We start from the raw sequence: 27,943 nt of genomic DNA, 5'->3' as shown, positions 1-27,943 counted from the left end.
AATCTTCTGTAAATTAGTGCATCTACATTTACATACATATATATTGTTTTTGTAACTAAATTTATTTATATAGAAAATATTTTTTGCCCTTTTTCAAATCATTCAAATAAAACACACCTATTAAATGATTGTAATATCCTTTAACACAGGTTAAACGAGTTACCACAGGGTAACTAAACTCCTATGCAAACAGAAAATAATAATTATATGTATACTACTTATATAAATATATTGGTAAGTAGTTTGATCTATTATGTTCAGTATTTAGTTTGATGAAGTAATAAGTATGTTTGTGAATGCCTTCTATACACTATGGAGATTATTAAGTTAATATTTCTAAATTTATTTTGTATTTTAAGTGTGGCCTTTAAGGAACCGGGCAAGAAGCTGATGTTAAGTGATAGTGCCCATGGGCACACTACCAGAAGCCTCATAAGTGCGTTGATACCTTAGAAAAATTGTTATGCACGTGTCTAGAAGCACCATAAACCGAATTGGTTCTAAAATACATTGGTGTGGGTATAAACCACATATCAGACAACCAATGGTAACAAACTAATGTGGAAAAATAATAAAAAGATAGTAAAGTGAGAAACTGTGTTAAATCATGGCCTTCGGGCTTTTTAAGTCTGTAAAAAATACTGGGAATAGACATACATAATTAATTAAATAAAGAAAAGACATTAATCACGATCGTTATAAATTATTGTGAATTGTTGTATGCAATAGAATAATTTGTCTTCCTGACATGGCTGTTGAAATATTATCACATTAAAAAGTAAAATCGAGCATAAAAAATAAACGAAGCACGCGAAAATAGCCGAAAATGAGATAAAACTTTGTGGCGACGAGTTTTCCGGCAATGCTCACGGAAAAGTTTAATTTACTTAAAATCTGTTTTATTTGATTTTTTGGGTTTTATGAAGTTGTTTGAATTTTAACGCGTGCCAATGTTTTCGTTTCAATAAAGCTTAATAAAAGATTATGATCGCTTGACTTGATTGAATTGGTACTCCCTATCTGTATGAACAGTGTTGGCCTAGTGGCTTCAGTGCCACTGTCATTTCAGGACCCCTGTGCTGTGCTCCAATAAACTTTTCTATGTATGTGCGCATTAGCAATCGCTCGTAAGGTGCAGAAAGCCGTCATGACCTTAGACCCAATAAGTTGACGGCGTATCAGGAACACAAGAGGTTTTTAGCTGATCTTCTTGCATATTAAAAAAAAAAAACAAATAATCACGAAACAGATACAGAAATCTGTGACCCAGTCTGAGGCTTGTAGCGCCACTGGTTTTTATCTTTGTTTAATATATATTTTTTAATTTTACCTTTTACTTATGAAAAAATACATGTGTATATGGTATTGCCTTTGGTGAACATAGCTTTTACACATTGAAAGAAACCAATTTTTTACCGGAATAAAGCTATTTGTATTATTATAAACTTATGATTATTTTACATAATTTTAAATTTCAAATTTTCCGACGTTTCGCCTGCTTTACAGTTCGTGGTCACGGTGACTGAAGACAAAAGGTGTTGAATGTCAAAAGTATCACAGCTGTAGACCAAGTTGTCTTATCGGTATTTATTTCCCCGGAGTTGGTATCGACTAAAAGATGATGGGTTTCTGCAGACACCGTGAGTCATTTCTGCAAAAGCCCGTCATCTTAAATTTAAAATTATGTAAATTAATTATAAGTTTAACATAATACAAAAAGCTTTAATCCGGTAAAAAAATTGTTTTCTTACGTGTGTGTAATTAACGCAAATGATTCACTAAGGCTATATTTACTTCAAACGACAATTTATAAGCGAGCGACTTCACTCATGTATTTAAACCCAGCTCGTTCACTGATGAAGTTCATTTTGTTGTTCGCTTTTTGTTCTATGTGCATAATTATTACGTTGAAAGAAAAGCCCCGAAATCGATGACTTAAAAAAACCGATGGCAGAAAATGACAGCGACAGTGACAAATGATGACAGCGGCAGACTCAGAAATGACCTCTTCTTGTCAATTAAGAAATATTATGTCAACGAATAAAGGTTAGATTATAATTAACACGCAATTTTTTGTTTCAGGTAAGTGTTTCTAATTAATTATGGCTTCTTAATCAGCAAGGTAAGTATACTTTACCAACATCTTTTAGTATTTAAAATTAGAACGATATTAAAACTGAATGAGTCATAAAAGTATAGTTCATAAAACGTAATTTGGAGCTGAATATTGTTTTATTAATATTAAAAAAACTTATTCCAAAAATTAGCGAAGTTTTAATAGAATTTTAGGGATCACGACGAATTCAATTATCTTAATTAATAATCATTGATAGGTCTTATAATTTGAGGTTGGATCTAGTCGGCTTTTTATATCAAAGATTCATTCAAACATTATTCATTAATTCGACAATATTTCTGAATTATAACCACAGCGATTTACAAACTCAATACAATTACACTATAGTCTACAAGTTGTCGGCACATATTATATTTATTTAGTGAATATTACATATATATCTTTATTAATGTATATAACATTTATTTATTGTTTATTACATACATTATTTCGTCTGTCGTTACATAACTGAGCTCTTTTTAAGGCACTTTTTGCCGCGAACCTCCACTATGTGGAACTAGCTGCCCATTTAAGTATTATCGAATCAATTCGACTTAGGGCCCTTCAAGATAAGAGCGTACCAATTACTAAAAGGCGGCAACCCATTTGCAATTGGTAGTGTGAGTGTCCATAGGCGTGCGGTGTCACTTAACGTCAGGTGAGCTTCGGTTGACCCTAATATATATATTTTTGATTTGTGCATAGAACATATATATATATATATATATAGGATAAATGCACATTTCACTGTATGATTGATGTAATCTTCCCAAAACACATGGAAATGGTCTTGAAAATAAGCTATTTTTTACATAATGTGATGGTGGACTGCGAATCTGAAACCACATACAATTTCTCTACAAAAATAACCTTAATAAAGTCGAAGTTATGTGTAACTTCGAATGTCATTTTCACTATTTGTACGCTTGGTCTATTTGACAAATAGTCTTTGACACCCTAAGACACATAGACGCTCCCCAAACATATACTTTTATTAATCTTTGTGCTTCCTCAAACACGGTGACATGTGAGGGCAGTGGGTCAACTCTTATCCAACTGCCTTTTGATAAAATTCTTTTCATTTTAAGATAATCTTTGCCTCTCAGGTGAAGCGATAAATTAATGGTTAGATGAAAAAATATGCCATAAATCCCTCATGATGCATATTAAATTTTTTTTTTTAATAATATTTATTTGTATACCCGTGAGACCTTATATATATGATATATACGTAATTAATTGAAACAGATATCACCTCTGATAATTTCTATATCGGTGGAGTAAAACACATAATATTTTTAATGTATCACCTTTTTAGTATTGTCTTTTGTTGACATAGCTTTTACACATTAAGAAAAACACTTTTTGAACGGATTGAAGTTATGTATTGTTCTTAAAAACTTATAATTATTTACATAATTCTAAATTTTAAACACAACTTTCTCTGCAGCTGTGATACTTTTGACATTTAACACCTTTTGTCTTCAGTCACCGTGACCACGCACGCTGAAAAGCACGCGAAACGTCGGAAAATTTTAAAATTTATAATAATAATAAACAGCTTCAAAACGTTCAAAAAGTGTTTTTCTCAATCACCTATTTAGTTTAGTTTGTTTTTTTTGTTCCTGTTTTGTTTTGTCTCAATAACTGTGTATAACATGTATTTTTGCACTTCTTGACTATCTTATGTAATTTATACATTTTTTTATGTACTCAAAGTGATTGCCTGGAAGAGATCGCTCGAAAACGATAAGGCCGCCAGTTGCCCTCCTTTTGATTTATGTTAATTTTTTTTTGTATTGTAGTGTAACGAAGTGTTACTAAATAATAAATAAAAATAATAGCGAAGCCAAAACAATTTTTGTTTCACAGGATCTCGTACCTTTGATTATACGCCAGTATTTCCCCTCCTCTTCAATTGGAATCAAAGTGGGAATACCTTTAACTAGTTGCAAGATGTTATGAAAACTCGGTGTTGAAAATTGAATATTGAATGTTTAAATAAAAGAACTCAGTACCATTACCATTTCGTTAATTTGAATTTTTAATTAAAAAATAATCAAATTTTATTCTAAATATACCAAAATTATTTGAGTAGAGATTACCATGAAACAAAATTCACATAAGCCAGATTCGCGTGCCCTTATTATTTATGAGTAAGGTCGAATCACTTAGAACAGTGTTAATAAACGTCGAAGCGTAACAAGTGTCCATGGGCAACGAAGGGCCGCGCGCCTTCTACATAGAAAGAAGCAAATTTTAACCAATTTGTTTGTGAAAATTAGGACGGTCTACAAAGTCAATAAAATTAGGTATCGATATCAAATAAAACTGTTTCGTTATTTACAACATACCTCTAAATGTTTATATGATCGTTCAGTTTATAGGCCCTTCTGTTCGCAGTTTGTCGGGATATTCGGCAATCATTCTGACTATTTTACGATATTTCGAACTGCCGTGAATTTGGTAAAGGTACATTGCCCTCAATGTATGGTTCTATAGGTGTTAGATTGTTATTCGAAATTCAAATTCAATTTCTTGTGCTAAGCACTCTGTGCAGCCTTCAATATTAAGGCGCGCTGCCCTTTGCCCATGTACAAATGTAACGCTTAGACATTTATTAACACTGTTTAAAGTGACACGACCTTACTCATAAATAATAATAAGGATTTCACGGTAATTTAAGGTATATTTAGGATATATGATTATTTTTGATTTATATTTACCGTTTAAGTAGGTCAAAGCGCAGTTATTAAAGACAGGCGTTTATTTTTATAATTTGAAATTCAAATGATAGAATATTGATTGATAATTGTAATGAGCTGTTTTGTTTAAAGGTTCAATTATCAACGCCAAGTCTTCATTACATCTTATAACGAGTTATTTTAAAGATATACCTATAATTCAAGAATTATATAGTATAGAGTAGGTATAAGCAGCGCGGAAATATATTAATTTGTTAGTGTAATTTTTGTGGAATGATATTTTTAACAAGCTTAAGAAACAGTAATATATAATTCATATGTCAGGCCGTGTCTTACTTTAAAGCACGTTAAACGTCGGCACATGTATAATTGTTAAAGTAAATAATTGTAATAACTATATTATTTTCCGTACAGTAAAATTTCTAAATGAATAATTTAGTAGTTATATTCATCAAAAGATGGCGTTGTGCTTACTGACACTATGTTAAAAAAGCGATAACAAAACATTGCCTTAGAAATTATATAGCATTTAAATTCTTTGTGAACTGCAAGTCTCGCAGGAGACGCCCATGAGCTAGTCGTGGGGAAAGCCCATTTCCGGCAGAGTCACGCTTGCTAAAACAGCCATAACTGAGCTGTCAAGGGCTTCAGGCCAGGCGGGATTCCTTGTGTAGAATTTTGAAGAAGTTTAGAAATGTTGTAGGCGTCCCTCTCTAAATAAATATAGTATAATATATTAAGAAAACACAAACGGATTGAAGTTATGTATTATTATTATAAACTTATAATTGTTTACATAATTTTAATTTTAAAATAACTTAATGTGTAAAGGCTATGTTAACAAAAGACAATACTAGTATGATATATAACAAGTGTGATTATGATGTTAGTTTATAGTTAGATACAAAGGCCATAACGTCTCAATTTTACCAGGCTGAATTTTTTTTTTAATATTTTGAAATGTCACATAATTACGGTTTTAACCGATCTTCGTAATTCGGAAACTTCGCGGAGCAATTTGGCGCGTTGTGTAATAGACAAACTAAATTTTAGGTGATCGAATTCAAGTGGCTATAAAAGATATTATCATACACTTAAATAATTTAGGTTAATGTATCTAGGTGCGGTTTGGAAATAGGTTATATTTCTATTTATTCATATTATTGTAACTAATAATGTATAGTGTTTATGTCTTTGTTTCTAAAATTTTAAAATTACTCGTATATAATTATAACATTTACACGACTTAGAGCAATACTTTCCTTCGTCAACGGGTACTCAAGGAATTTAAAAGGCCGGCAACGCACTCGCGAGCTCTCGGGCATTGAGAATGTTTATAGGCGGCGGTATTACTTAAAATGTTTGACCCTGTTCTATCAAAAATTGGAATAATCACTCTCGAACAGAAACCCTATCTTCTTTCTTTATCTTTCAGTGGCTTAATAATAATAAATCCTTTTATTTTCTAAAATGTTCTCTTTCTAGTTTTTAGAACACCATGGCTTCCTCCAGACCCTTCCAAAGTTTGTTTGGGCTTGCCGAGTTCATGTTCCGACGGCTGCACCGATTCGATGGACCAACGATCCCACACATAGTATGCGTCCTTAAATCAATCGTTCAGTGAGTCGAACGATAGGTATATAATATATCTACCGCCACATATAATTAAATGGATTACTATGATGATGTCTGACATGGATGATACCTATTTCCTTGGAGATTTGAGTTCACTTCAGTTACTTTGACCGTTTTACGCTTTCGGGGCAACCTTGATTTTATATCTATTTTAATCACAAAGACTTTCGCTTCAAAGCTGACAGTTTGCGAATAAAATCGAGGTTAATATGCAAAGTCACAATTAAGACTAAGGTCTTTGACTAAATAAGTTCCGTAGGTTGTTTAGCAAGGAAATCGCCAGAGAAATTTATAAGTGGAATTTTTTGGCCTTTATTTTTGTATTTTATTTCTGATAAAATAAGAACTCTTATACTCTTAATGGTTTTAAAGTGCTTTAAAATATCGTTTTTTCACCTTAACTTATTAGTTTATTAAGTTTTCCTGTGAAATAAAACCCTGGTCCCACCGGGGGGTTGCATAAATTAAAAATATGCAAAGCAACTAGACTTCCCTTAAGACTTTTTACCTTATTTATTTAGGCCAAACCTTATTTACCAGCCATTCGAATTCAGGGCGGTGTGTTTGCAATGAGATAGGATTATCTCAGATCGCGTTGGTTAAATATCCACCTTTTTTGCTTACCAATAATCTTGATTTTGGAATTACGACCTGATTTTCGAGGATTTTTGTTAATAAAAGGAACATTTTATTCACCGATGTATGTTAGAAAATTAGTGCAAGCAATATATGTTCGATAATGAGGTAAATAATGCATTTTTAATTGCATCACACGAGAGTAAACTTAGTTATGTCAAGCTTTATTTATTTTAATAAATTCGGTCCAGCCGTTCAGGAGTTTAATTACGATCACAGAAAATATATATATATAGAAGAAGATAAAGAAATTCATGCCTGTTTTAAGCACATGATATACGTTGCGTTTGCGATTATAAGATGATAATTGAAGAGGATGTGTATATTTCCTTTCTATAGATGTTTTTATTTTTGTTTATTTTTAGTTTCTATTCAAGTTTTTTTTGCCGTTCAGATTGTTACTTTTAAATCACTACCCAAATAGTTTTGTAGGAAGTTACGGTGTACAAGTCATAATATTAATATTAAAAAAATATATAAAGTCTAAGCTCACGTGACTCGTGCTAAATAAGCCGCCTCATATCAGTCATCATATTTTGTACCTGACTTCACCGCCCTTGGGATTATATTAGTACTAACATATTGGGTACCGCGTTGATGCCGCAATGAACTTGTATACTTTAAGTGGAAATTTAAACATTATTAATATTTATTTCGAACACTCAACCCATGATGGTTGACTCCGTTATAATACCTTCTGTCAGAACGTGAAAAAGAGTTTTGTAAATTTAAAAATCAGTGAACAAAATCAATGATTTCAATTATTAATTGTATTAATTAAACGTGTATCTACATTTAAGGCATCACACAAAAGGAATCGTGAATATCACATACACGCCAAACCCGTTCGGAAACGATACAATTCATACGTCATAAAGGTAATTATCTGAATTAATATATGGTTTAAATTAATTGATTTATCGCGGCTCGTGTAAACGATTTAACCACAATGGTTCTAATACGCGAACCGCGGAATTATATCTCAATCAATTTTGTTAATGTTATTATCTCATTTAAATTTGGAGCAAGGAATCGGACGTGTTTTCGGATTTCGGATTTATAGTTCACCATGTTATGAATGAATCATGTTTAATATTCATAGAAAAATTATGAGATACTGATTGCTCTTGATGAAAAAGGTGGAATTACATTAATACATAATCCAAGACTATCACCGTTTCAGGTTCTTCCAAGTCACTATGAGGCGCCCGAGATCCGCTCACTACTAGCTGGTTGCCTAGCAACAAAAGAACAAAATAATGTTGTTAACATGTCGTAGTGTTTAAAATCTAGATAGTATGATGAAGTTATGGACCTATCTGTAATATATCTTAAATATATAAGTAACACTACCCTTAATGTTTCTCAACTAATTTCAGATAGTTTATTGCTTTCTTTGATAGGTATATAAAAATATTAAAATGATTTTATTCTTACCAATCCGTTTAGAGCAGTGTTGGCCTAGTGGCTTTAGCGTGCGACTTTCATTCCTGAGGTCGTAGGTTAGATCCCCGGCTGTGCACCAATGGACTTTCTTTGTGCGCTTTTAACATTAGCTCGAACGGTGAAGGAAAACATCGTGAGGAAGCCGGCTTGCCTTAGACGCAAAAAGTAGATAGCGTGAGTGAGACACAGAAGGCTGATCACCTACTTGCCTATTAGATTGACAAATTATCATAAAACATACAGAAATCTGAGGCCCAGACCTAAAAAGACTCATTGAGTTATTTTATCCATTTCGACATCAACCTGCATAACCTTTAAGGTTATATTTTTTGCCCAGTAACAACGATAGAGTGAAAGCAGTTTATAGAGCCTAATAACAAAAAAACAAATTTGTTTAAAAAAATTCCTTTAAATTGTTTCAGCATTATAGATAAAGCAATTTAATGCCTAATTTATTTTTCGTAGCTCTTATAAAGTTTATAAAAGCACTTCACATTAAATCCAATACAAATTATTACCGGAGCGTCTCAGATGTTTGAACAAATAGAGCAATTCAAATATTAGTTTGGTATATTTGGATTGAAATTCAAGATTTGAGTTGCTTTATGTATTTATAGTAACATTTATTGATTTTGCTTGAAATGTAATACGTGAAAATTTTAATAAATGATTCAAACGATTCTAAGGTCCTGGTCTAACTGTGTGCCTTATACAATTTGTAAGTATTTTATTGTTGTCACCAGTCTTAATCTGTGTCTAAGTAAGATTTTAAAAAGTTTTCTAACTTTATTCGTCACCGGAGACAAACAAACACGTACTCAAACAATACGTCGCTTATTCACTAATTTTTTACGAGTGAAAGAAACTTTTGATATCGCTTCTCATGCTTCAAAAATTACTTCTGCCAAAGAAAGTCGGAAACTTTACCGGCGTAGACAAGGTCGCGTTCTTTCACGTTTTTACTGGGTTCTGTGCAATTAGGCATTTTGATGTAACCAAAGTAATGTTTTCAGGTGACTGAACATCGTTTTAGTCTACTTTCTGTAAATACAAACACGAACGATATAAAGACTTTTATAGAACAGTTAACTAACGAATTTTCACTTAACACTCTTGTTTAATGACAACACAGCTCATAGACTGAATCAAAATAAAATAAAACTTCAAATAGGTACTGGATTTAACGTGCGCATTTTTATACTTTAATTTAATAAAGAAAAGCTTATTAATTAATGGTTGTTATTAAAATAATCAGGCTTATCATATATTATATTAATTACAATATAATTGTGCTTTAGCTATATATTTTTAAAAATTACATTGTCGGAGCCATCTTCTACTGGTTTGACAATTCACATTCTAGTCACAGAGTAATATTTTCCCCACAGATTAAGTAAAAACTTAACATTTGCAATGACGTAATATTGTATTTCAACTAAGTTAATAAACTGAATTAACAAAATATATAAAATTAACAAATATATATAAAAAATACAAATTTAAATTTGATACACAATACTGGATACAATAAAACTTTGTATTACATCCAGAATTAATAAAAAATGCTAAACTCTTGACCCAGTTGTCCGAAAATAACTCAGGTGCTGAGATTTTCTTGTTATAATTCGTCTTGAAAGGTTTCGCTTGAAAGTAATTGGATGGATGACATTTTATGAATTTCACTTTTGCTTAGTGACATTTTAAGGGGAGCTCACGGGCAGGGTGATAATTGATAAATAATAATTGAAGCATGTAGAAATAGTAAACCGTGTTATGCATTTAGCTTAATGAAGTATCTCGTAAGTACTTTTTTATCTCAATAATATTTAATATACAGTCATAGTAATTACGTTAAAATATATAATATAATATAAAATAGATATTAAATAATAATAGTAATACATCGCTAGATTCCGAAATGATTTTATTTATAAACAAGTAGTTGATCAGCCTTGTGATCCTCCCATGCATCGATTTGTGGGTTTTGTCACATTGATAAGCTTCACCTGGAGGTACCTTCAAAATTTAAATCGTGCGAAGCTGTGATTTAACCACACCTCAGAATTTGCTTAATGCATTAAACAATCCCTGCTATTCTTTAATTCTCGTATTTAATTCTACTTTTTATAATTATATTAAATTAAAATCAAAACTAAAGAGAGATATATCTTAGGCTTCTGATGTAGTTAAAACGTTTGCATCATATCGAAGGATTGCAATTAGACAATTAGTTTTTAAAAAGGGGTCTAGAGTTTGGACAATTTTTTTATTATGAAATTCTCCTAATGTTAGTTTAAAAGTTTAGGTTAATTAAATTATTCCATTCACACAACTTTAACGTAATACCCAAATGTTTATTCCAATGTAGCACAGCCCTATGCCCGTCCATACATTTGCCAAAATTTCATACCTTATAAATTATTATTATTAAATGTTGCAGGACTTGGGGAATATTATACCTTTAAGTACAGTTTTAATACAGTTGGCTTTCTCAAAGTGCCAGCTGTGTTCCACTTACTTAAACTGATTACACAGCGACTCAAAGTTAAACCAATGGGTAGGGCTGTCAAACTGTAATTAAATTTTTAACGCAATACTCACAGTTCATCAAACTTTTTGGTCTTGATTCATTCATATTGAAATCGTTGAATTGGATTGATTGAATCGTGATTATTCAGAAAAATACAATCATATTTTACTAACCAACGGTTTCAACTGAATTTCATTATGATAATATAGTATCTGAAATAAAGATAAAATATATTCATAGTTCTGTTCATTTGTCATTAAAAGCTTGTTAAATTTAATGTAATTGAATTTAACTAGATAATGAGTTAAATACGTTGTTATTGGCTTCCTTTGACATTGTTATGTCGGCATTTGCCTAATTGCATGCTAATATCTATAGAAGGTTTCCCAGCTTAATTTTAAGCTTTTATCAGGGGTGTAGGGGATAAGTTTTCATCACAAAAACGTAGAGTATAGCTACGGATAAGTCGCTACACAGTGTCAACTTGTCCAGCCATAAGCCCTTCTAAAAAATACTTTTAGAGGATCTGTTTTATGATTTTATGGACATGATGTCATCGAATTAGACGTCGAACACATGTCCGATTATCTTCGGTTTAAGTGACCATGGCCCAATCGTTAAATTGAACATTAAGAACCCATTAATATCAGCTTCCCGTGTTATAACATAAATTTGTAATGGGATTTATTCAAGACGGATTTGCAACACAGATATTTTTGTGGTCTATTTTTATGGCGTCTATTCTGTAGCAGGAATTGATACAAATGTTATGTAATATTTACAAAAACAGATTCGTTTTGTATGTATATAAACTGTTTGACCGTTTTAATTTCTATATTAAGAGGACTCTATAAGCTTTTTACGCAAAGCCAAGTACTTATTTATCCTTTCCATCCAAATGTCTTGTTTTTACCAGTCATGATCGCGTGCCTGTAATTGTTAACTCCAAAATTAATGAAGCTATCATCTAATAAAACAAATTCATTATCAACGGCACCGACTCGAACCAATATTTGTTGAAATGATTATTTTTGATTAATGATTCAACTCTGAAAATTGCTTTTTAGTTCCACGTTGAATTAATGAAGTGAGTTTCACAATTGTTTGCATTAATTTCAATTTACTTACGAAACAATAAGACCTTATTTGTTAAATTAATGATTTCTATATGAGTATATATGAAACCTCTTTATACGCAATCACCCCTATAACACGGTAGATTGTTTCTGCGTTATAGGAAACGCGTTGTAGGTATATTCTCGCATGACGCGTTTGTTTGATCCCATACAAGGCGTTATGTATGTACTAACAATAAACGTTCAAGTTTTCTTGATAAAGGGGATTAAAATCGTATATTAAGAAAAGCCTATTATGAACGAAATGTGTGTCATGTCTTAATTGTACAATAAAGAAATATAACGTTCTCCGCGTTATATGGGGGATTTGTGTTGTACGAGGTACTGAAATCGCGTAATAAGAGTACCGTGTTATAAGCGGGATTATTAATAATTAAGCAATCATCAAACCAAACGTCTGTTCGAACCCTGCACTAAGCTTACCTTATGCAATTACTGGTTGGAGGACGGAAAGATGCATTGTTGTCTATGATTCATTCATAAAAATGTATTTTATTGTAATAAACATTTTAGACCCGAACATTAACGGTCAATTTATTTATTTATAAATAATACTCAACCAGACGTGTATTTGAATCCTGCAATACAAGATTTTTCTTTGTTGCTCGTTTAAGTAAGGTATATGTCAAAAAGCATAAAAGACCTAACCTTTTTGCTTAAAAAGAAAATTACATATAACTAGATACCTGCTTATCAACAGATTAATGCGAATTTGTAGATATCTTAAAAGCGAACATTTTTGAATGACTTAAATATGAATGTCCTACATCATAAAAATCGTCAGTTTTTATTCAATGCGTGATTAACTCACTCACGAGCAATTGAAAGAAAACTGTACCGCGTAGGTTTCAGTGAATGAAGTCCCACTATTCGTGGAATTTTTCATTTACGTCAATACGCTGCGTTCGATTTAATGTTTTGCGGATTACTTGTGTTCCTTAAAGACATTGTAATCAAGTGTTATTGAATAATTGGTTGTTTGTCTATATTAATCATTTATTCGTGATTTTTTTTATAATATATTTAAAAGGATATCTCAGTTATTATTTACAGTATTGCGATGTCAAGGCAGAATACGAAATCGAACTGAATGTTTTTTAAGGCAGTTTTTGCCCCGCACTACCACTATGTGTAACGAGCCCCATGAAGTGTTTCTGAACCAATTCAACTTAGGGTCTTTCAAGGAAAGGGCGGCAGTAATACAGTTAGCTATCAAAAACATGTCTCGATGTTCACGCGAATGTGCCTACAAATATATTTACATTGTATACTTAAATGAAATATAAGCTAGTCCTAGTTTAATTTAATTTTAAAGATTAATTATTGCGCAAGGTTTAAGGCCCCCATGTAACAGGATATATAGAAAACACCTGAAGGTGTCGTCAGGTTTCTCAAAGCCATGCGGTTTTTCAAGATTTTGATCCCATTACTATGGTTTCATGGCATATGATACATAGAGGGGACTATACTACATGCTGTAACGCAACTTTTAATTAATATTATTTCAAATTATTGTGAATTAAAATATGTATTAAATCAGTAATTTTGCTTGTAAAATAAATAATACAAACGTATGTAAACGATCTTATTTACAATGATGTAAACTTTGTTTGACGCACCTGATGCAAACCCCTTACCAAGAAACCTGTGTATAAAATATATATTTGTTATAGACTATATGGAGTGTACGACTCTCATTCCTGAGGTCCTTCCTGTGTGCACTCTTAGATCCAAAAAATCGGCGGTGTGTATCAGGCACAGGAGGCTGATCAACTTGCCTATTAGATAAACAAATGATCATAAAACAGATACGGAATACAGATCTGAGACCTAGATCTAAAATGTAGTAAGGCATTGATATTTTTTTTACAAAGATTACATGATATTACATGTGATACGTACAAGCGTAGATGAACAAAACAAGCGTATAATTTTCCTTATCTATGACTGTTTTAACCATTCATTATATCGTGTATAAAAACTATAAACGTTGTCTGTATTATATGTCTATGCGTAATCTACATTTTATGTTAACCCGGTTACTGATGTCAAGGATTCGTGAAGTCGTGTAGAAGGAATTTAATTATGAACATGATTAATTAATTATTTATATTACTATCAAGAATAAAGAAATTTTTAATTTAGAGAATTTTCGTGGTCTTACTGAGGCAAACCTTCTGGCCGAGCTTTTCACATCTGAACTATATATGTTTTATTAGTGAAATGCAGTCAACGCGGGCTGCGTTCCGATGGACACCCATTTTAGTAAATGCGTTACCGGCCTTTAATTTAAATTAATTGAATAAGTACGTTGATATACTTATTGCTGAATTATGGGTGTTGACATTTGAGACTTGTTTGTACAAGTGTTTTTGAGTTTATTTTTATAAATAAAACCATTCCTTATGTAATCAATATTTCTTTTTATAAATCTATATTCAGTATTTATATACTAACTATTGATTTATACATACATTTGCTGTTAAGTAAAAATATTGCATACGATGCCTCTTGTTTTTATAGGTTAAAAATCAGAGCAGAGGCGTTTCCGTATTTTCCTGTTTAAAATATAGCACGTGTGTGGCAAAATGTGCGACACTGCCTACACTTCGATTCCTTAATCTACTCTCGTAGTATCCTTGGGATTTTTCGCAGCGTCCGCATCTTGGCATAACTCCAAACGGAGGCCCGTACTGCCTGAATCGCAAACAATATAGGAATATTAAACTTCTTTACATGACATGAAATGGAATAGGCGGTCTTGGCACTGCGTATGAAATTGAGGGTTACACCTACTATTTGTTGAATATAATAATAGCAAAATACTTACAAATTATAAATGTAATCAATTACTTATAAATCAAAGATTTAAGTTGGCGCCTGGTAGATAGTACTGGGAGCCAGAGCTGGTGCTCAACGAATAAGTATCGCAATACAGCGAGGAAATGCTGCCAGCGTTAAAGGTACACTGCCACAGGAACTACAAAAACTCTTTAAATTTGTTTTAATTTTCTTTTTATTAATTTTTAATGCAGGTTAAAAATTGTAAATACTGTATAATTTATTGTTATAATTACTAATAAACATAATACATTTATTATTTGTTTAAACACTAAAAAAATACTTTGTAAAATAACAGTATTGTTATGTTTACAAAAAACACTTTTAAATATTAAATTAGGAATCATAGTTGAAATAATTGAAATTCTATTAAAATTTAATATGAATTTTGAATATCTTATAACGTTTATAAATTTAAGTTTTTGCGTTGAAACGCCATTACATACAATGCCACTAAATTAGTTGTCTTAAATGTTGGAATTAGAATCAAACGATGTTCAAGTAATTTGTATGTCACAATCTTTAATCGACATAAAACTACATTTCTTTGGCAGTAAAGCAGAGTTACAACCCGTCTCCCCTTTGTTTGTCACTTAACGACTTCCTGAAAATATTTAGACCATTAAAATAACTTTGCTTGTTATTCCGTGATCGTAACAAGAGTATATCACATGGAAGAGAAATATCTATTAATTTTATGTACGTAGCATTTAGGCGATTTCAACTTCGCTTTTCTTTATAAACCTTCCACCAAGGATTTGCGTAAGCGTATTTGGTATGAAATGATCACTAAATTAAAATGCCTTGCAAGACGCTCAGTGGAACGACGGTTGTCGAGGTGATACGGAAGGTATTTGTGTTCTGTCAGCTGCCGGTATTAATCCGATTATATCAACAGACGTAATAAATAAAAAAATGGCACCTGCATTTTTCATATCGTTATATACTTCACGGTCTCTGTTGGGTTTCAATAAATAAAAAAATAGATAAGTAGATGACCATAATACAATTGAAATATACTCTTAAAAATATCGTAAACTAAGGTTTATCTCAACACTTTATTCACAAAATACTGTACAAATATTGACCGATATTAATTTCAAATATTGCAGGCCACCGAACAATAACTGTTAAATTAGAAAAAAACCTAGCAGTAAACTATGAACAATATGAACGCAGCCAAAAATATCTACACAATGTTGCCATTCAGTTTTATCCCTACAATACATTTCATTTTTACTTTTTTATGTCAAATATTTAGTTCGGACAATGAACGGAGACATGTCCTAGTTCAGATAAAATGGAACAATTAGGAGTTTCACACTTCAAAGCACTTAAATATCGAACTTTACATTTTAAATACGAAACTGAGCATGGTATGAGTTCGATATCATTATGGATGCTGATGTGCCATGATGTGCCACAAAAGTTACATCGGGTTACAAATTTAGTCTGTGGACATGCTTTTTGTATGACGAAAAATATAAGTTTAAATTTCGAATTAAAAATAAATGGTTCTGAAATTCAATAAGTGAAAAATTAAGGTTTTTATTTCGATTTCAATACTGGTGATGAAACTAACTTGAATCATCAGAGGTATAGGATTCCTATCTCTATAACACTACTTTTTGTGCTAGCAAGAAGGATCGTAAAACTTGATAGAACACCTAGTATTTTGAATAGGAAAACTTCCATATTCTATAGTGTATAATAACGTTTTATATCAATAACTAATTCTCATATGTGTATTTATACTCATTGTCACACAATACTTTGTCACAACACATATACAATGGGATAGAAAAATATTATTCAGTAATGTTAAGTGATAACGCTACCCATTGACACTCACATTAGCAGTAAGCCGTTTCCGGCCTTAAAGAATTGGTATGCTGTTGAAGGTCGCATAGTTGAATTGGTTCAGAAATACTTCAGTGGGATCCACATAGAGGTGGTGCGCGGAAACTACCTTAAAAAACGCTCAGTTGTGGAATGCCAGACGTCTAGGTGATACGGGTGGAATGAAAAATTCGTATTCTGCCTTGACATCCGATGACGAAACCCTGCTGCTATTAGTGTTCCGTGAATCGCCGTTAAAAGCTTAGTAGTATGTATAATGTGACAATATTTAGTACGCGTATTCATATGTCACGTTTTAGCTTGATAAAATAGTTTGATAGCTCTTGATTTTGGTTGGAATAGTTGATATTGAAAATAAAACAATATATCATCTCATACGAATTGGTTTCGTTTGAAAGAGTTGTCAAGATGATACGAAATATCTTCCCCTACTTACATTTAAAGTGTAAAAAAATTAGCTTTGTAAACATCAATAGATGTTTGTAAACTAAATTGTTCTGTTGGCAGCAGCTGTTGCTCAGCTAATCAATCAATTTGTTCGATGACGGAAATCGAAATTGATCATAGAATGATTATTTCATATTTTCCTTTAAAATATCAATGTGTGTATATTGTATCTGTTAAAGTATGAATCGTAGTACTCATTATTAGCTATTATAAAAAAATACTATACTAATGAAATACTAAAAAAATTCTAATATTGAATATTGAAAATTTTAATGACAAACTCGAGTTATATCGATTATACCGACTGCTCCAATGCTGTTTAATTGTTAGCTTACTAAGCTAACTAAGATAACATTAGGGATAGTTGGGCTGCGACGCTGGATTAACAAAAAACTAACTTGATTTATTGATCAGTTCGGAAATCTAAGTGACATGTTATTGGACATTATCGGAAAAGAGAATGAATACAATTTATGAGTGTGGTAAAAACTAAAAAGCTCATATTCTATTGTCTTTTATTAACATAACTTTTACACATTTAAAGAAAATACTTTTTTACTGGATTAAGTGTGTGACGATGGTTTACAGTTTGTTTACGCTTTTAATTTTTAACTAAAATATAATAAGGTTTTCCTGCTCTTCTAGAGTATTAAAAAATGTTTATTTTTTATATATAGTAGTACTATAGAAATCGGCACAGATATAAATATATGCTATCCAAAAACATAACTTGTCAAAAAACCAATTCATCTACAAAAAAAGGTTGCGAGATCCAAGTCAGTTACTATATTCAGTGCCTACTTAAAGGACTTTCTGTCTTAAGTTATTACGTAATTAGGTAACCTAACATCTTATAGTGACCATATCAATATTACAAATCTTTTATGTTTTAAATAAATACATTGACTATGCCATCTCATGCAAACACAAATGCACAAGTAATAAATGGTTTATAATATAATATTGTTTGGTACGGTTTAAAAAAATTACAACACAAGACTTGTGATATTGATATAGTTACTAGAAGGTCTTATCAGGTTAGCTAATTACGTAATAACTTACAACAGGAAGTCCTAAGTAGGGACTGAATAAATTAAACGACTTAGTGTTACATGGATCTCACTGGCCGTGTCCATATACAAATAAAACAAAAACCCATTCGAATAGAGGATAAATAGTAACACAGGCGTACTCCTAAGCTGCCGCATCTCATTTTTCAACTTCCAATAGCGAGAGCAATACTGAACTTGACGGTTTTTATGCAATTTTTAGTTAATATACGTAGCTAATATACGTCGTAAACTTTTGGGATCGCCTCAGCAATTAATTCGAAATTACTGGTGGGAATGCTTTCTAATCTTTGCCTAGTTTTATTAAATTATTTCTTCTTCTTCGGTCAAAGAATATGGCCATACTGTGTTATAGTGTCAATGTCAATGTATTTTTGGGATCTTTAAAAAAAATATCTCGAAACAAACCATTGCAGAATATCTGTAGCAAAGGTAATACGACTTTATTTCCACAGAATAAACATCGTAGCCCACAGTTTCATTAGTTCATTCCGATTTGGATCCATTTTTTTCGAAACAGACCGCTCCAATTTACTACTGAATTCGTGCTATGTAAATTAACGTGCCCTAAATAGACCGAACGTTCACTAAAAGTATTGAGGGACAAAATTTCAATGGATTCAAGACATTTTTAAAGTATTCGGTTTTAACGATGCCTTCAAAGTTTTCGATTCGAATTTCAGAGACAGGTAAAGAAATATTTTAATCGCTGTTATTATTTGACGAAAACTTTATTTTTCGATGAAAATTTGATATAGTTTTACCGAATATTAATGCGTAATTTTATAGTTGATGAACCAGTCTACGTTAATAAAATACATGTAAATATTCAAATTATTGTTTTAATGTCGATAATCCTTCGGTTATTCGGGCAACAAACGAATGAGCTGAGCCGCGGAATTATGTCACATTTTAATTTATATCGTGTCCCTAATTCATAAATATTGTCTATTAGTTTAATTGTAATGAATTCTGGATTGGTCTCTATTGACCTGGAAGCAAGGTGTAATTAAAATATAACTTTTTAAACAGATAAACACATATACTGATAATGTAATAAATAATTGTAAAACCAAATAATATTAAATTAAACATGTTAAACTATTAATTATGGAAGAAGGATGGTGAACAGATCCTCTGACCTAAAGGAAGGATCCTCCAGTCAAACCGGTGGCTAAGTTCGAGAAGTTGTATACATCCTTAGCAGTAATAAAGATACCGCGCGTTTCAGGGTAGACACTGAGATATGTTTAAGACACTAAGAGAAAAGAATATTAAATCATATATATGTTATTTCTACATTGAAATAACTATTAATTTGTTGTTAATTCCGCGAATTTATCGGTCGGTTTGATCAACATCCGGTGTGAATAATAAATATTTTATCAATACCTAACTGGAGACATCGCGTTTTGATTGATACGTCATTAGACTTCGTGGAATGTTAACTCGGCCGATCAATGAGTTTATTCAAGTTATCGACACTAACCTTGGGGTCAAATCTATATCAATGTAACAGCAGTGGTTCATACACAATATAAAATCACGTAGATCGGAGCGGTTGTACATTCTCTCGTAGTTCCTCTACGACAGACCCTTTTTTTTTGATATCCGAGGTGGAAATGCATTTGCGCATCCCCTGCCCTCAAAGGTTGCAGGGGTATGTGGGACTCGACCCACGCCAAAATCTCTGCTATTTAGAGACTGGGTGAACAATACCCACTAAAACCACCTCGGGTAGTTCCTACAAAGCCGCGTTACAGAGGCTCCGGTGTCGCTGTCGCATTCTACCGGGACCTCAACGGCATGATACCCTTACAAACCTCCGGTGCAGTACACACTACATAGGAGGTAGGAGACGGGCATATCTTCTCCTATTTTCTCCCCGTCTTATACCCGTAGGATTCGTCCTAAAGGGCTCCCTCTCTCGTTTTGCTGTCTCCTTCTGTAACATGCTCACAGAAGGATACCACTGCATTCCAAACCTCGTCACTGCCGACCATTTTTTCCACAACACAAGGCAAAGAAAGGTTACTCCCCACCACAAAGGGGTTTGACAGACCCATCTGAGTAAGAAAGTTATGAAAAGGATGTCATTGGAGTCTGCACACCTGCCGACTAAAATATTTCAAGCTTAAATAGCTCTGCAGTTTATAATAATATAGCCCATATTCATAAAAAAAAACTAAACCTGTATGCACACTTAACTAAAGTAATATTTCGTATCTTTCTGTTAAATAAAATAGTGGGAGTGCCATGCTGTTGCTTTCGGGCTTCAGCCAATCGGGCAGGCACGACCGGGGCAGTACCACTGTCTCACAGAAAACCGGCGTGAAGTGATGCAATAGGTTCATCTTATTGTACTCGCGTTTCTTGCGGTGAGTGAGACTCCCGGAGCCCATCAATTCCCCCCTCCCCCAGAATATGAAGATGCAGTTTAAACAGAGATTACCCCAGGGGGGTACCACACGTTTCCGCTGTGGAGAATCCCCCTCTGAGCGTCCATCATCGGAACAATCAGTATTCGGTGGTGGATGCACAGGCTGCCCTTCGTATTCTGGGGTGGGCAAAAACTGCTCAAACAACTATAAGTTTCGATCTCGGGGCAAACGGAAGAATTTACCGAAGGCATCCCCTTCCACGCTCTCAGTGGACTTTACCAATGTTAGGGGGCTAAACTCTAATCTTAACGCGGTTCACTTTCACCTCGAAACTGCGAAGCCGGCCTTATTCTTCCTTACTTCCCGGCTGATACTTCCTACCTCTCCTACCCGGGGTACAAATTGGAACATTCATTTGTGCCGCGGGCGGGAGTTTGCGTGTACGTCAGAGAGGATATCTGTTCTCGTCGCCTCGGGTCGCTTGAAGGAAGGGACCTATCTAGCCTCTGGCTGCGCGTAGACTGCGATGACCATCCGCGATTCTACGCATGCCTATATAGGTCCCATAGCGGAAATACCGAAACTGAGCGACTCATTGAGCACATCCAAATGGCTACAGATTCCCTGCTCGAAGGGGTTCCTACCGCTGAAATCGTGATACTTGGCGATTTTAACGCTCACCATGCCGATTGGCTCGGCTCGGAAACCACCGATCACGCGGGAAGATCCTTTCACGACTTTGCTTTAGCTTACGACCTGTCACAAATGGTCCCTGCGATTACGCGAATACCAGATGTGGATGGTCATAAACCCTCTTTGTTGGACCTTCTGCTGATCTCACATCCGGAGACCTATCAAGTCTCTGTTGACCCGCCATTGGGTTCATCGGATCATTGTGTGGTCCGGAGTACTGTGCCTACTACGCGCCCTCCTCGGCCCCGTTTTTCGGGTTGTCGTCGTATTTGGCACTATCGGTCAGCAGATTGGGATGGGATGCGGTCTTTCTTTGCGTCCTACCCTTGGGGGCCTATGTGCTTTTCGTCGGAAGCTCCAGATTCCGTCGCTGCCTCTGTCGCCGAAGTGGTTCTGCAGGGCATAGAACTTTTTATTCCATTCTCTGCGGTGCCGATCGGTGGCAGGTCACAGCCCTGGTTTAAGCGTTCTTGCAAGGCGGCATCGCGTCGAAAGCGAGAATGCTTTAATGCATGGGCGGAGGCGGCGATATCTCGTGATGCCATTACCAGCGAACATAAAAAAGCATATAACTCAGCCTCCAGGTCCTTCAAACGGGAAATCGCTAAGGCAAAGTCAGAGCACATCGCCAGATTTGGCGAGAGATTGGCCCAACTCCCTTCTGGGACCCGAGCCTTCTGGTCTCTCGCAAAAGCTGTACAATGGAATTTTTGTCAGCCATCGATACCACCGCTGCACAGAGAGGATGACTCGCTCGCCCACACTGCGAAGGAGAAGGCCGACCTCTTGGGCTGTCTCTTTGCGTCCAACTCGACTTTGGATGACCGGGGGAGATCACCACCGGCGATTTCGCGGTGTGATAACTCAATGCCGGAAATCACATTCCAGCAACGTGCTGTTCGCAGAGCACTATCTTCCTTGGACATTCATAAGTCGAGCGGGCCGGATGGTATCCCTCCAATTGTGCTGCGTACATGTGCTCCTGAGTTGGCTCCGGTCCTGACGCGCCTTTTCCGGTACCTGTACTCGCTCGGCACTGTCCCGAAGTGCTGGAAGACCGCTTCGATACATCCGATCCCTAAAAAAGGCGATCGCACTGATCCATCCAACTATCGCCCAATCGCAATAACCTCCTTGTTCTCCAAAATAATGGAATCCATTATTAATGGCCAGCTCTTGAGTTATCTAGAGGGCCACCAGCTGATTAGCGATTATCAGTACGGCTTTCGTCGTGGTCGTTCAGCTGGTGACCTTCTAGTATACCTTACTCATAGATGGGCAGAGGCAATTGAGTCCAAGGGGGAGGCACTAGCGGTTAGTTTGGACATAGCGAAAGCCTTCGATCGGGTGTGGCACAAAGCACTGCTCTCGAAGCTACCAGCCTACGGGCTTCCTGAGAAATTATGCGACTGGATCTCCAGCTTTCTAGCCGATCGGAGCATCAAGGTCGTCGTCGACGGAGCATGTTCCGACCTTAAACCCGTGAATGCTGGGGTCCCACAAGGCTGTGTTCTGTCCCCGACCCTGTTTCTTCTGCATATCAATGACATGTTGCAACTTAGCAACATTCATTGCTATGCGGACGACAGCACTGGGGATACTCTTTACACTGGCCGGGCAGGTATTTCTCGGGCAGTTGTCGATGAGTACCGGAACAAACTTGTGTCTGAAGTCGAAACTCTTTTACGTGGAGTCTCGGACTGGGGTAGACTAAACCTAGTCCATTTTAACCCCAAGAAGACACAAGTTTGCGCGTTTTCCGCGAAAAAAATACCCTTTGTCGCTACTCCTCTTTTCGAAAACACTCTTCTTGAAGCCACAGCCAGCATCGGAATACTTGGCGTTGACATATCGAACGACGTTCAGTTTCGCGGTCATTTGGAGGGAAAGGCTAAATTAGCCTCCAAAAAGCTTGGTGTGCTCAGCAAGGCGAGACAGTACTTCACTCCGGGCCACCGCTTGCAACTCTATAAAGCGCAAATACGGCCCCACATGGAATACTGTTCTCACCTCTGGGCGGGGGCTCCCCAGTACCAGCTCCTTCCACTTGACCGTATCCAACGAAGAGCGGTTCGAATCGTCGATGACCAATCCCTCTCCGAGCGGCTCGATCCTTTGGCGTTGCGTAGAGATGTGGGGTCACTCTGCATCTTCTACCGCATTTACCATGGAGAGTGTTCAGAGGAGTTGTTCGGATTAATACCTGCAGCTGAGTTTCAGCATCGGACGTCGAGGCAAAATACAAAATCCCACCCGTATCACCTCGACGTCCGACGTTCCACGACTGAGCGTTTCTCAAGGCAATTTTTGCCGCGCACCACCGCTATGTGGAACCAGCTGCCCACTGAAGTATTTCCGAACCAATTCGACTTAGGGTCCTTCAAGAAAAGAGCGTACAAATTCTTAAAAGGCCGGCAACGCACTCGCGAGCCCTCTGGCATTGAGAGTGTCCATGGGCGGCGGTATCACTTAACATCAGGTGAGCCTCCTGCCCGTTTGCCCCCTATTTTATAAAAAAAAAAAAAAAAAATCGTGTTCTAGTTGAGTGATAAGAGACAAGAGACACGGTCTAGTTATATTCTTTTTCTTTTTTCCTCACAGTGGTCGCCTGATCGCTCGAAAGCAATAAGGTCGTCAGTTGCCCTGATCCTCCTTTTATGTAGATATTGTATTGTATTAGTTGGAACAACGAGTAAATAAACAAAATGAGTACTTTAGCTAAAACGGTGCAATAAGACGGATATATATCTTAATAGTAACATGATAGATATCGAGAAGAGTGGAAGCTCCTAGAGAAGGCCTATGCCTATAATTTCTATTTTAAAGACAAGCTATAAAATAAAAATTAACCGGCTTGCCGATTAATTATTAGTGTTTATAATATTTAACATTTTTGTGTACTAGGATAATTATTTTACAGCAATAAAGGTTATTACTAGTATAGGAACTTAAATATATAACTTATAGTTTGACTAGAATTTTGACTGATCTCAGAGTTATTGAAAATGATTTTCTAATGAAAAAACTTGAGGTCACATATAAGCGCGATAAAATTTATAGCTTGATAACCTAAAAGACTTAGATCCAATTTAACTTAAGGGCCTTTAATAAAAGAGCGCAGCAATTCTTAAAAAGCCTGTTACGCACTCGTGAACCTCTGGCATTGAGAGTGTCTATGGCTATTTACATTAAGTGTTACAGAATATATTAAATATCGTAAAAATAGTCTAGTATAATAAGTATTAATTTCGTGTATAGAGAAAAGAACAGTATACTGACGAAATATCGGAGATGTAGTTAATGCTGTAACAATAGGACCTTTGTCATATTGTATATACATCGATGTTTACTACTATATACATAATTACTTGTACTAATTACCTAAATGTATTTCCTAATTATCCAATCCATTAATCTATTTCACATTTTAACGTAATCGGATTGACAATGTACAATTTGTGATGGTCTATTTTGCAGAACTTAAACAGTAGCTATATTAAAAGCGCGTTTTCATCCGAAACATTTGTTACAATGGATGAATTCATTTGTATTAAATATTCCATACTATACAGGTTTCCCCAAAAATCAGGGGTACACCAAAATTAGGTGATATATAAAAATAAACATAGTGTGTAAATAGTGTGAATATATACAAATACATGATGTGATCATATACTAGTATATGATCATCTATTAGGGCTTTTACCTTAGTAATAATTAATTTACAAAGAAGTTTCACTTTTTTTATTGTCCTTGTACCAGCGTATGTGTGCCGAGCGTTGGTAAGCTTTTATAAATATTAACAATTAAAAAATTACAATGCGCTGATGAAAAGTGACATCAAAAATGTGAAAAAAAGAATCCGATGAATTAATGAGTTATGCCATGTTGAGGGTAACGGGACTTTGGTCACAATTTTTTCCTAATAACATCTTAGTATAAGTATGTACCGCTACCTTTTTATCAAATATATGTTTTGAATTAATTTCTACACAATGCTTTAAGCTGTCCGCTGTTCAACCATTATCTGTGGTATTTGTGATATTTAGCTGGTTCCGTTAGACTAGAATTATTTACAGTCCCCGAACTTGATCGTTTTAATTAAGCTTTTAAGCGGACAAGCTTTTCAATTTGTTTGACATGTTTGACTGTTCATTTAATAAATGTTTCATTCATGTAATAAATGATTCATTCAAGTTCGAAATATAAATTTATAAAGTAGATAACAATCTTCATTAGCTGTGCCGTGGTTGCCGGGCATTAAATCACATTTCTACGTCATTTTTAAAACTTAGCAGATCAGCTCTTGGTACTTGATAATAATGAGAAACAATTATTTTCTCGTAGGTTATACGTAGGTAACACTGCCAATGTTTAGAACCAGCCACTTAGAAACATTTAAATTGAAAACTTTTTTTTTAATTTAAATTTTAGAACTCTTTGGTAACCTAATGTAGTATATTGCATTCATTGGCATTTGTTTTTGTGAATTGGCGGCTTATCTAAAACTTTTGTTACACGTGAAAAAGAACCTAACGCGAGAAAATTTTCGGTCAAGATTTATTATGACTTTCGTTGTGGGCTTACTCAACAACAAAGCTATGATAGGCTGCGATTAGCATTTCTTAATGAAGACCCATCTCGTGCCACTATTTACAATTGGTTTAACGAGTTTAAGTGTGGACGTAACAATCTCAATGATGATCCGCGTGAGGGACGTCCTTTAACAGTGCCTTTCCTTTATGCGCAAGCCTGGGCCAATGCCCAGGCTTTGAGTCAAGTTCAAAAATATTAAACGAACATTTAGGCGTCAGGAAGCTTTGTACCAGATGGATTCCTCATACTTTAACCGACGAGCAGAAACACCTTCGCATGGATTGGTGAATATTTGACTATGGCAGGTGTCGAGGTAATGATTGATCCGCCATACAGTCCTGACCTGGCGCCCTGCGACTTTCATTTATATTTTAGAACTAAAGATAAAAGTCGAGGTATTCGCTTTACGAGCCCTGAAGATGGGGTGAAAGCGTACGAAAATGCCATAGAAGACACTAAAGAAAAATGGGCCCACTGTTTTTCTCAGTGGTTCCATTAAATGCCACGATGTGTAGAGAGGAACGGAGATTAATTCGAAAAACAATATATAATGTAAATTGAAATAAATTACGCTTTAGGAAGTGAACACAAAACTGATATTTTAATTGTAAAGTACCTATAGAGAAATGAAATTGAATTTTTAGTCAACATCTATACAGATGACATCGCTGATATTAGCTGTTCTGTGTCTGTTCCCAAAAGTTAAATTATCTAAAGAGCATTTGTAAATTCCCTATAATAAGCCACTAATTACCAATTACGGAAACTGTCTCTACTTCCTTAATTTCACCCATTAGAAAAGATTTCATCAGGCACGTTTGATATAACTTAGATTTTTTGTACTCTCACTAAAAGCACAATGTTCAGCTAAAAGTTTAACTGGCTTTATTTCTTAGAAAGTCCTGCAATCACGAAATAAATAACGTTAAAAACCACGTTCAACTCGGCCAATTTAAAGTGAATTCTACTAATTGCTTCTCACAAATGATGCACCATGCCATTTTTGCGTCAGCGCTGTGGTCAAATTATATTACAGTAATTGAATGTCATTCTTTAACAGGCTTGATTTTGGAAGAATTCAATTTTTAAATTTTCGAGGAATTAAAAACTTCAGCTATAAAACAATTATACAAGAGACAAATGCAATCTGAGGCCAGGACCGATAGATAACCCGTGATATAAAGCGCCGCTGGATTTGTTTTTAACTTCCTAAATTTAATTTTTTTGCATCAAGGGCAGAGTTGATGGTCAATTTTTTTTATAGTTGATTTAGCAAGTGAACAGTTTAATCGTTATAAAAACTAAATAAATAAAAGCGAATTCAGTAATGAAACGCGTCACACACAATGGCGGCTGTGGCGATACAAGAGACGCCATCTTGACACATTATAAAGACAACAGCTACTAATCCAATTCCAAAACCTATAATCACAACATCTTATAACTACGTAGTATTAAAAATTAAACAGCCTTAGATTTCAGACGCTTTACGAAAGGTCAACGTTAAAGTCGTCTATTTTAATATCTTCCAAAGAATATACTTTGATGTTGAATTTTCTGAGAAATGTGTAATTTTTAAGTTCCACGTTTGCCATTTGTAGGAATTACGAAAGCATGAATGTGAACGTTATGAAATGTTCATTTAGTATCTATGATCTCACCTGGGAACACATAAGGTCGGTTCGGTGTTCGGCTTAACAGAAGAAAAATTTATTAAATTCCGATATTTCCGCCCTTGACCTTCATGGGCGGTTTACGTTCATTTTATGACTCTATAGAATTGGAATGAAAATGACATAGTTTAAAACTCTATTATATACAAACAGCGGTGATGCAGCTATTGATCTCGCA

The 27,943-nt window shown here is 34.6% G+C and overlaps 1 protein-coding gene across 4 annotated transcripts in view; it reads left to right on the top strand.

Moving 5' to 3' along the window:
* The window catches only part of LOC123711911 (inactive angiotensin-converting enzyme-related protein-like), a 155,396-nt gene that overhangs the window by 48,879 nt on the left and 78,574 nt on the right, over positions 1-27,943 (top strand). The window contains exon 2 of one of the 4 annotated variants that reach the window (XM_045664767.1): positions 8,276-8,353. The exons of 2 other annotated variants lie outside the window; for them this stretch is intronic. The gene's annotated coding sequence lies outside the window, so the exon portion shown is untranslated. Of the gene's footprint in view, positions 1-2,104; positions 2,123-8,275; positions 8,354-27,943 lie in introns of those variants that run through there. One more of the 4 variants, XM_045664768.1, reaches the window with a different exon arrangement.

The sequence above is a fragment of the Pieris brassicae genome, chromosome 7 (assembly GCF_905147105.1).
Source record: "Pieris brassicae chromosome 7, ilPieBrab1.1, whole genome shotgun sequence".
Taxonomy (NCBI): Eukaryota; Metazoa; Arthropoda; class Insecta; order Lepidoptera; family Pieridae; genus Pieris; species Pieris brassicae.
Note: the sequence above shows the minus strand (reverse complement) of the source record. Positions and strands in the feature narration are given on the sequence as shown.